This window comes from Kogia breviceps, chromosome 6, assembly GCF_026419965.1.
Source record: "Kogia breviceps isolate mKogBre1 chromosome 6, mKogBre1 haplotype 1, whole genome shotgun sequence".
NCBI classification, from domain to species: domain Eukaryota; kingdom Metazoa; phylum Chordata; class Mammalia; order Artiodactyla; family Physeteridae; genus Kogia; species Kogia breviceps.
The window spans coordinates 20033317-20043456 of NC_081315.1; the positions used below are offsets into that span (position 1 = coordinate 20033317).

General features: G+C 40.9%; 1 non-coding gene across 1 annotated transcript; it reads left to right on the forward strand.

Annotated features, from left to right (window-relative positions):
• Window positions 1-767: 767 nt before the first annotated feature.
• LOC131759030 (small nucleolar RNA SNORA5) lies at window positions 768-853 on the forward strand. Its single transcript, XR_009336364.1, has one exon. It is a non-coding gene; the product is annotated as a small nucleolar RNA SNORA5 (small nucleolar RNA).
• The last annotated feature ends 9287 nt before the right edge of the window (window positions 854-10140 follow it).

Consider the following 10140-nt stretch of genomic DNA (forward strand, 5'->3'; position numbering starts at 1 on the left):
TTCCTTAAAAAACTACAAATAGAACTACCATACGACCCAGCAACCCCACTACTGGGCATATACCCTAAGAAAACCATAATTCAAAAAGAGTCATGTGCCAAAATGTTCATTGCAGCTCTATTTATGATAGCCAGGACATGGAAGCAACCTAAGTGTCCATCAACAGATGAATGGATAAAGAAGATATATACAATGGAATATTACTCAGCCATAAAAAGAAATGAAACTGAGTTATTTGTAATGAGGTGGATAGACCTGGAGTCTGTCATACAGAGTCAAGTAAGTCAGAAGGAGAAAAACAAATACCGTATGCTAACACATATATATGGGCTCTAAGAAAAAAAAAATGTCATGAAGAGATTAGTGGTAGGACGGGAATAAAACACAGACTTACTAGAGCATGGACTTGAGGATATGGGGAGGGGGAAGGGTAAGCTGTGATGAAGTGAGAGAGTGGCAGAGACATATATACACTACCAAATGTAAATTAGATAGCTAGTGGGAAGCTGCCCCATAGCACAGGGAGATCACCTCTGTGCTTTGTGACCACCTAGAGGGGTGGGATAGGGAGGGTGGGAGAGAGGGTGATGCAAGAGGGAAGAGATATGGGAACATATGTATATGTATAACTGATTCACTTTGTTGTAAAGGAAAAACTAACACACTATTGTAAAACAGTTATTCTCCAATAAAGATGTTTAAAAGAAAAAAGAAACCATGCCCACAGAGGAAGCTGAACTCTTCAGACCCTGGGGGTGTATCATGATTGGCTTAAAGCCAAACACAGTTATTTCACTCCCTTTTGCAGTGACTGGCCTAGATGTAGACCAAAGAACATGAAGATGAGTCTACAAAGAGCTGTGGAAAAAGGAATACATACAGGAAAGAAGTCATTTCTTTCAAATACTGTTATATGAGGATAGGATTCTTGGAGCTCCTGCAGCCATCTTGTTCTCCAGAGTAAATTCCTTTTCTTTCTCCCTTCTGAGACTGTGCACAAAATATGAGAACAAAGCTTCTGAAATCAGAGACTAATTGTTCCTAATACAGAAATTAATGTGAAAGAATTGCTGAAAGACAAACAACCTAGATCACTTTGACACTCAGCTACAAGAAGATCAAGAACAAATTACTGGGGAAAATATATGATTCCAGACCAGGATTCTTGAAGAACTGATAAAAGAAATGTTCATATTAGTGAGAAAGGTAAGAAATTGTTCTTAATTCCTTTTAAAAGCATTATCTTTGAAAATTATTCTTCTATTTAATGCTATTTGTATAATAAGAGGAATATACTGAATTGGAAAAATATTCTGTTTACACAAAAAGAATTCAAACAGTAAGTCACTATGATCTCTTGCAAGACCAGCAGAGACAGGGTAGCCCCGCTGTTGTCGAGAGCAACTTGCCATCATTTGGCACCATTTTATTTGAGAATTAAAACTCCAGCTTAAAAATATTATGAAAAGATAGTAATTATTAGACTAGTATTCCCCTTTAGTCTGAACCAGTCACATTGGGGTATTTTTAAATTATGAATTAATCTAAATTTTATATGGCTAGGAAAGTCAACTTTTTTCACTGCTCTCTCCCTTGCATTTTCAAATTCACCATGACTGTGTGTCTATGTATGTGAGAGGTGGGACAGCTATACGTTCTCATAATATGTGGAAGACATGCACTGCAAGAATCTTAGCACCCAACTGGGAAACTCTAGGCCCCATGGGAACAGAGATTGGGTCTGTCCTGCTTACCTCTGTGTCCTTATTGCCTTGAGAACGCAATAAATATTTGTTAATGGGTGAACGAAAGGGATGAATGAATGGGAGCTAAAAAGAAATCAGAGCTACCATTAAATACTAGTTCCCTCTATCCCTCACCCCACACCCAATTATTGTACTTAACTATTTATTAATCTTCACTGTACAACCTGATTTTTGCCTACTCCAAAAAGATTCTGTCAATCATGACCATTAAATCCCAATTCAATACCTAGATTTACACTTACAATCACTTGTACCAGTGTTTCAAAATTTTTCATGTGTTTCTTGAAATAACTTTACATGCCCCTACCTGTCTATCTGTGATCTGGCATCATTTTACAATAGACCATTTTAACTACATTCAATAAATAAGACTATGGTTCTTCACAAGTTCAAAGAAAGATAGACTTACCCATGATGCTGTTTTCAAGGAGCTGGGAATAAAAGGTGTGACAAAACAGGTCAGAAAAAAAAATTGATCATGTTGACAGTGCTCTGTAACACAGCAATCACACAAACCAAAGTGGCAAGATGATCACAGGCCTTTGGCGACAGGACTGATTATCTTAAAGAGCAATTTAGCAAGACAGAACAGTTCACCTTGTTCAGTGAATGAAAACTGTCAGAGTTTAAAAGCCATCATTTTTATAGCATCTGCAGCCTAGCATACAGAAAAAAGAATCATGAAGTTTAAATCCAGGTGATAATGTATTTCTGGTAAACACCTTATTAAATAAGCACTTAATTTTAATTTGAATAAGTTAACACTCCCCTCCTGGACCCATACTATCCCTGTTCCCTTTTGAAGGAATGTGGTAGAGAGTGAGGGCAGGGAATAGTGGGGAAGAGAAAGGCTCTTGGTCACCAACTGATAACCACTCCCACTTTTGGCACTGATTCTAGAAAGCTCTTAGAGTCAGATTGTCTCTTGGAGCAAAGGAATTTAATGAAAATATGGAAGATTATTCTTCACCTTGCAGGAAAACAAAAATTTCTTGGCTAGGCTACAGACTTAGAGGCAACTGGAATGCCCATTCTTTGCAGTAGCCTGGCTTAATGACTTCTGCCCTTCTAAATCTTCATGGAAGCCCATTTGGGCCAGTAGAAAGGACAGGCAGAATCAGCAGAAATGGAACAAGAAACGGTTAAACCTTCTCCGTGGCAATCCAGTGTTTTTAATGTAATTACACCCAATGATCTCATCTTCAACTTTCTTAAAAAACACCCTCTGGCACTTCAGAGCAAGATTAGAAATATGAATTAGCACGGAGAAAAGAAGAGAGTCAGTATGGCATGCGAGACAGCAGTGCAAATTCTGAAATGAGACCCATCTGAGTACAAAACCCAGGCTCCCCATTTTTGCTGTGTCTACTGGGGAAGCTACTTACGTTCTCCAGGCCTCAGTGTTCCCTGTATGTTAGTGGAGATAAGCGTTCCTATTTCACAGCACTGATTTAAAGATCACATGAGATTATGTATGTAAAGCATTCCCCGAGTGCCTGCAGTTGGTAAACGCTCAAGAAATAGTACTTACGATTATGCTACTACCAATAATGACCTATATTCCCATCTCACAAAGAAGCACTGTCAACATTTTGGCATGTAGTCTTTCATTTCGTTTTCTATGTGTAAGCTCCCCATATTTTTTATCCAACAATGGAGATCATAGTATGCTTAATGTCTGCAGCTTGCTTTTTTAAAACAATCTTTCCATGTAAATAAAGTTTCACAATACAATTTCCAGTGGCTTCATAATAATCTCTTTTGTATATCCGCAATCATTTATTTCACTGATTCCCTTAATGCTAAGAATTTAGGATGCACCCAAATTTTTGCCATGATAAACAATCCCATGATTGTTGCACATAAATACCTCAATATAATCCTCACTGGGTTAAATTCCTAGAAGTGAAATCACTGGGTCAAACAAAGTGCACGTGCACTGTTTTAGATTTTTTGACACATTTTGACAAATTCTCTCCCAGAAAAGCCTCTCACTGAGAATACATGAAATTCACTTTTTCTGAAACTGTCCACAACACTGGGTATTGTAATTTTACTTTCAAAGAGAAAAAGCACTGCCAATATCATAGCAATGAGAAAGTGGTTCATTGCTGTCACTAAAAAACAAAAGCTCTTTAAATATTAATTGAAATCTCCTAATTACTACTTTCCAATTGCAGTTTATTCTAGAACAGGAATCGACAAACTATGGCCCACAGACCAAATCAAACCCACAATCTATTTTTGTACATCCCACAAGCTAAGACCTGTTTTTACAGATGAGCATTTGCAGTTGATTTGATGACAGGAAATGCTACCTTGAACCCCAATTAAGCAAAATGTTACTGAAAAAAATTCAATTCTTCTCTTAGCCAGCCTGTATTACAAAACTTTATATGTACTCAATAATCCTTATCATTATATTTTGAATTTTATAAAAAAAAGATATTTTGTGGATATTTGTTTTCTCTCATGTTATATAAGCATGTAATAGTCTCACTTTTTGTGTTTTTTTTGTTTTTGCAGTACGCGGACCTCTCACTACTGTGGCCTTTCCTGTTGCAGAGCACAGGCTCCGGACGCGCAGGCTCAGCGGCCATGGCTCACAGGCCCAGCCACTCCGCGGCATGTGGGATCTTCCCGGACCGGGGCACGAACCCATGTCCCCTGCATCGGCAGGCGGATTCTCAACCACTGCACCACCAGGGAAGCCCCAGTCTCAGTTTTGTATCTTGGCCCACAAAGTGCAAAATATTTACTCTCTGGCTGTTTACAGAGAAATTTGTCAACCCCTCGTCTAGGGTGTTCATTAAAAATAAAAAAGTGTAAATACATTTTTAAGTATTTCACCTAATATACTAGAGTGACAAATTTAACAAGGGCATTCGTTTATTCTGCATGTCAGTACTTTCCAAACCTGCAGTTCTCAGATGTCCCAGAGACAATCTCAGGAGGAAAATGAGGGCAAGAGAAGCCAAGTCCCCATACTTGAACCATTTCTATTGTCTTTTCTTTCACATCTGGGTCCCAAATAACATTTCTTGTAAAAATTACTCTCACTATTTAAAAAAAGAGTCTGAAAGCTGCTTCCAAATATGGAACAGGGCTCCGCTTAAGCCACAGGCTGCTTCTGTATATTCTCATCTAGGGCTTGTTGATAGGAGACAGTTCCCAGCAGGCCCAGCCCACCTGCTTTCAGATCAAACTGCTCCATTTCTTAAAAGGTTATATTTCTGATTGATGAAAATAACTAATGATCAATGCAAATACATCTAAATTAGTACTAGTCACATTTTCTCCTTTCAGGAGGAAACTAATCTTGATTCATACAAACTATTTCACACTTAAATCTGTTAAGCAACTATTCCCACAGCAAGGGAGGCAAGATAGAATGTACAGGAGCAAATAAGCACAGAACAGAAAACGTTAAGCCTAACTTTCTTTCAGTTTTCTGAGCCATTTACTTAGGCTGTGAGAATAAACTTACATTGACGCTGTTCCTTCTCTCTGTGGCAAAATGTAATGCAATGGTTAGGAGCGAAGAAAATAAACACAGGAATAAGGACTGGGTTGTTTTTCCATTAACTGTGACTTTCTTGATGATTGTGTATTTCCAGAAGGTTTAACATAATTGCCTCTTCTCCCTTCCTGAAGCTCTTTTAGATACATCCTGACACATTCCCACACCCATAGCTCTTCTACCCTCTGGGTTCAGTTTCGCAGAGAAATTCTTTCAAATGAGCAAGAAAGAAAATAGTCTGTTCTTTACTGGGTTCACACTATTGAAAGTCAACAACAAAATCGCATTTCAGTTCCATAACAGGAACTCTGGGTACTAGAATTTAAATTTCTGTAATCAGTTTATATAAAATATCTTCATTCTGGAATCAGGTAAATCAAGACAATGAGAATATAGTCAGTAAAACTGTCAAAAGAGTAACATGATAATGGCAATAATAACTAATGTTTGGGTGCTTACTGTATAGCAGGCCATGAACAGGTCATGAGAACCAGATTCGATTGACTTTCAATAATGATAACACTCACTTGTTATAACCATGCCCTGTTCTAACTCCACTGTGTGTATTAACTGCTTCAAGGTAATGGCACCAATGAGGTAGGCGCCACTATTATCACCATTTTACAGATGTGGCTTAGCAGCTCGCCATGCTTATGGAGCTAGTCACAGTGGACCTGGATTGGAGCCTGGGCCTCTCAATCCCAGAGCCATCCACAATGTGGTCACCCATGATGTTCTGTTCCCTCTCAAACCTGCCTGATGATGGAAGGTGAGATTATAGTAAGATAAGCTCTAGTCTTAGCTGTCACTGAAATACTGAAAAGAACAGCTAGAAAAAAAAAGAAATAGAAACTGCTGAGAATGAAATAGGAGGTAACTACTACAAAGGGTGCATTTGACCTCTGTCTATTATCTTCAAAAGCTTCTAGAATAAAAACCAGAAAGCTGAGCTCGATATCAGTCTCAATACATTGGACCAGTAGATGAAGAGGACAAGAGTCCTCAGATCTGGCCTGCATGGAAGGGAGGACCACGAGAAGGGCAACAGCTAAGGACCTAGCAGTTCCTCCCAAATGCTGATGCAGCCACAGCATTATCAATAGGCACCGGGATAAGTGGCAGATGTCATAAGAATCACAAAAGAATGAAAGCAGTCACCATTTCCAAAAGTGTATTCTAAGTGATCCTAATAAGAATTATCCAAATATGGGGGGAAAAAAAGGCTATGTGGTTTGATAATATAGGGAGACTCTGGGTCAAAAAGAGTTACACTGGCTTCTTTACTGCAGGACTTCTAGAGTCTTTGATATGCTCAAGTGAAGCTCATGGGATGACTACAATATGCAACATTTCTTAAACCTTTTGAACACAGAATTCTTTCTTCTTAGAAAAAGATGTTAACATTTTGTAGCTTACCCTTTTTTCCATGGAACACAGTTTGAATGATTAATCAACCTTTATTCTTTCTCGGTGGTGAAATTATCAGGGTGCATTTGCTGGGGGAAGGCTTTGTGCTGTGTGTCCCAGGTGTTCACATCCACACACACTTGACATGTAAATTAGTGTTATAAATCAGCAAAACCAGCTGCTTATCAGGTGCACTGCAATGTGATCCATAAACAGTACTGTTGAAACTAGAGGCTCTCTTAACTAGCTGAGCTGGGAAGGGGAGATGAACTGTAGACAATGTGTGTACGTATTATTTCTGCTGTATATGGAGAGAGGTACCCTCACGTTCATCAGAAATTCAAAGAATTCCAGGATCCAAAAAAGTTTAAGAACCAAGGTACTTTACACAGTAAAAACAATCTTTGCAAAGGTGATATTAACACTGAATCCCAGGAGGGCGGAAATCAAGATGGTGGAGTAGGAGGACACTGGCCTCACCTCCCCTCACAAACATGAAAAACTACAACTTGCATATATAGCAACTCCCACTAAAATCAACTTGGGGACTAGCAGAACAGCTCTTCCATAACCAAGGCGGTAAAGAAAGATGCATATGGAGTCAGATAGTCATGGAGGAGAAGCAATCTGGCCAAGACCCACGCCCCTACCAGGGGACCCAGAAGAAATGGGGGATACCATAGGCTTGGGCATCCTCCCTGGGGAGCAAGGGGTTAGAGCCTCCTGTTAGGCGTCCCAGCCCTGGGGTCTGACACTGGGAAGACGAGTGCCCTCAGCTGGTTTGAAACCCAGTGGGGCTTACTAGGGAGCTGTAAGTACCCAAGACGCGGCTCTTAAAGCGTGCACACGTAGACTTGCTTACCCCCAATCACAACACGTAAGCAGATCAAAGACTACCTGGGGCTCCGCTGGCTTGTCAGCACGGCCACAGTGTGCCCCGCCCCCAGCCCACACAGGGCTCCCGGTCCAGCCCCCGTAGCACCGCTACCGCACCCCACGGAGGCAGGGACTGCCATTGCCAGAGACACTGCGCACGCTTGGAGAGAACAGGCCCGGCTCAGAGCCCAGCCCTGCCTCGGATCACAGTAGAGGCAGCCATTGTCAGCGTGCATGTCACTGCGTACAATGGGGAGGAGCCAAATCAGCTCCAGGGCGGAGACTCCCATCGCAGCTGAGTGCCTCCCTGGGCACATTTGGGAGGAAGTGAGGACCACCCCTCTGACTCCAACCCCGCCTCTGACTAAGGCACGCGCACTGGGGGGGGGGGGGGGGAACCAGCGCGTAAGTGCAGCCCCCAAACCTCACGCCTTGGCAATGGCCCCAAACCGAGGCAGAGACTGCTATCCCACCCAGGAGAAACCCACCTCCCTCAGTGCTTCTAGTCCAGCCCCTCAGGCCCTGGTCTCTTCCCCAATAGGACTGAGACCACCACTGAGCATGGAAGAAGCCCTGGCTTACCACTGGCTCTGGCCCCAGCCCCTCCAGTTCCAGCCGTGACTACCACCAAGGCGATAGCTGCCAGCACACCCCAGGGGAAGACACAGGCCATGCTCACTTCACATCCAGCTCATCCACCACAGTCACTGGGCTCACACAGACTGCGTAGGGACACTCCCACACAAGGACACAGCGTCAAGACTGGGATAGGTAACTTGTTTCAGGTAATTTCATAGAGACAGAGAAAGTTAAACAAAATGAGAAGACACAGGAATATGTTTCAAACTTTGATGAGCATAAAGTGCTCATTATTATTATTGTAACATTGAATCATATTTCCTCTATCAGAGGCAGTATAGGAAAGGAAAAAAATCTGTAGCATTTTGAGTAATGTGCGTCTGAAAACCACCACAAACTACAGAGAAATAGGAAATTATGAAAGAGGAATTAAAACCAAAGCAAAATTCTCTGTCAGGCAAGATCAACATGACAATTAAGTCATTTCATGAATCCATCTGAATCCAGGCAGGAATTCCACTGATCTTAAGTACCTATTACAAAACACCAACATTTTAAGTGAAAATAACATTTAAGTATTTATCTTCTAAAATAATATTAGTAGGGCTTCCCTGGTGGCGCAGTGGTTGAGAATCCGCCTGCCGATGCAGGGGACACGGGTTCGTGCCCCGGTCCGGGAAGATCCCACATGCCGCGGAGCGGCTGGGCCCGTGAGCCATGGCCGCTGGGCCTGCGCGTCCGGAGCCTGTGCTTCGCAACGGGAGAGGCCACAACAGTGAGAGGCCCTCATATCACCCCCCCAAAAAAAATAAATAAATAAAATAAAATAATATTAGTAATATTCTTGCTACACGTATATACTTTCAAAGAAAGCAAATCTAGGGTAATAGCTAAACCTTAAAAACACCCGCAATTGGGCTTCCCTGGTGGCGCAGTGGTTGAGAGTCCGCCTGCCGATGCAGGGGACGAGGGTTCGTGCCCCGGTCCGGGAAGATCCCACATGCCGCGGAGCGGCTGGGCCCGTGAGCCATGGCCGCTGAGCCTGTGCGTCCGGAGCCTGTGCTTCTCAACGGGAGAGGCCACAACAGTGAGAGGCCCGCGTACCACAAAAAAAAAAAAAAAAAAGAAAAACACCCGCAATTAAAATTCTTTGTAAACAATAATAAGCTCTATGGTCTAGTTACCATGAAACAGAAACTATTTGTTATCTCTAGGTGATATTCAGAAAATGAAGAAGCTGATAAAATAATACAAGTTGAGTGTTTACCACTTACCAGACATATTTCATGCATGGTCACTTTTAACCCTGCAAGACAGAAATTATTATCCCTGTTTTGCAGATAAGGAAACTGAAGTTCAGAGAGGTATAACCAAGCTCACACAGCAAGTAGATATCAGAGGTAAAATTAAAAGTCCCATTTCTCTGATTCCAAAATCCTTTCCCCTTGAACGCATCTGATCCTTCTATGATTTTTTAAAAGCTAAATAATTAAAATTAATAAACTAAAAAACAACTGTAGAGAAATATTTTTAGTGATATAAGATCAAATCTAAAAACTTAAGTACCTGAAATAAGCTCACAGTAAATTTTTAATAAGGAAATATTTCTATAGTTATCCCAGAAAGTTATTTTTATAATTACATCCATAGGAGAAACTTCAAAAGGAAAATTACTTTTAACAGAAGTACCACTTAGTAAGTGGCAGTATACGTGGTAAATGAAAGAAATAATATAACATGATTTAAAATAGCAGAAGCACTTAATGGCTAGTATTTATTGATTGATTGACAATAGACCAGCACTGAAAAAAATACAAGTGTTATATTTAATAAAATGTTTTCTGCTCAATATTACCTATTTTTATACAGATCTTGAAATAGCAATGGCAAGTTCTGTATTTTAAAACCAGGTAGAAGGATGATCTAGTTTCTTTGCACCCTCTGAGTCCTTCTTAAGAAAGTTTTTTACCTTCACTAGTTCTGTGAGGGTAA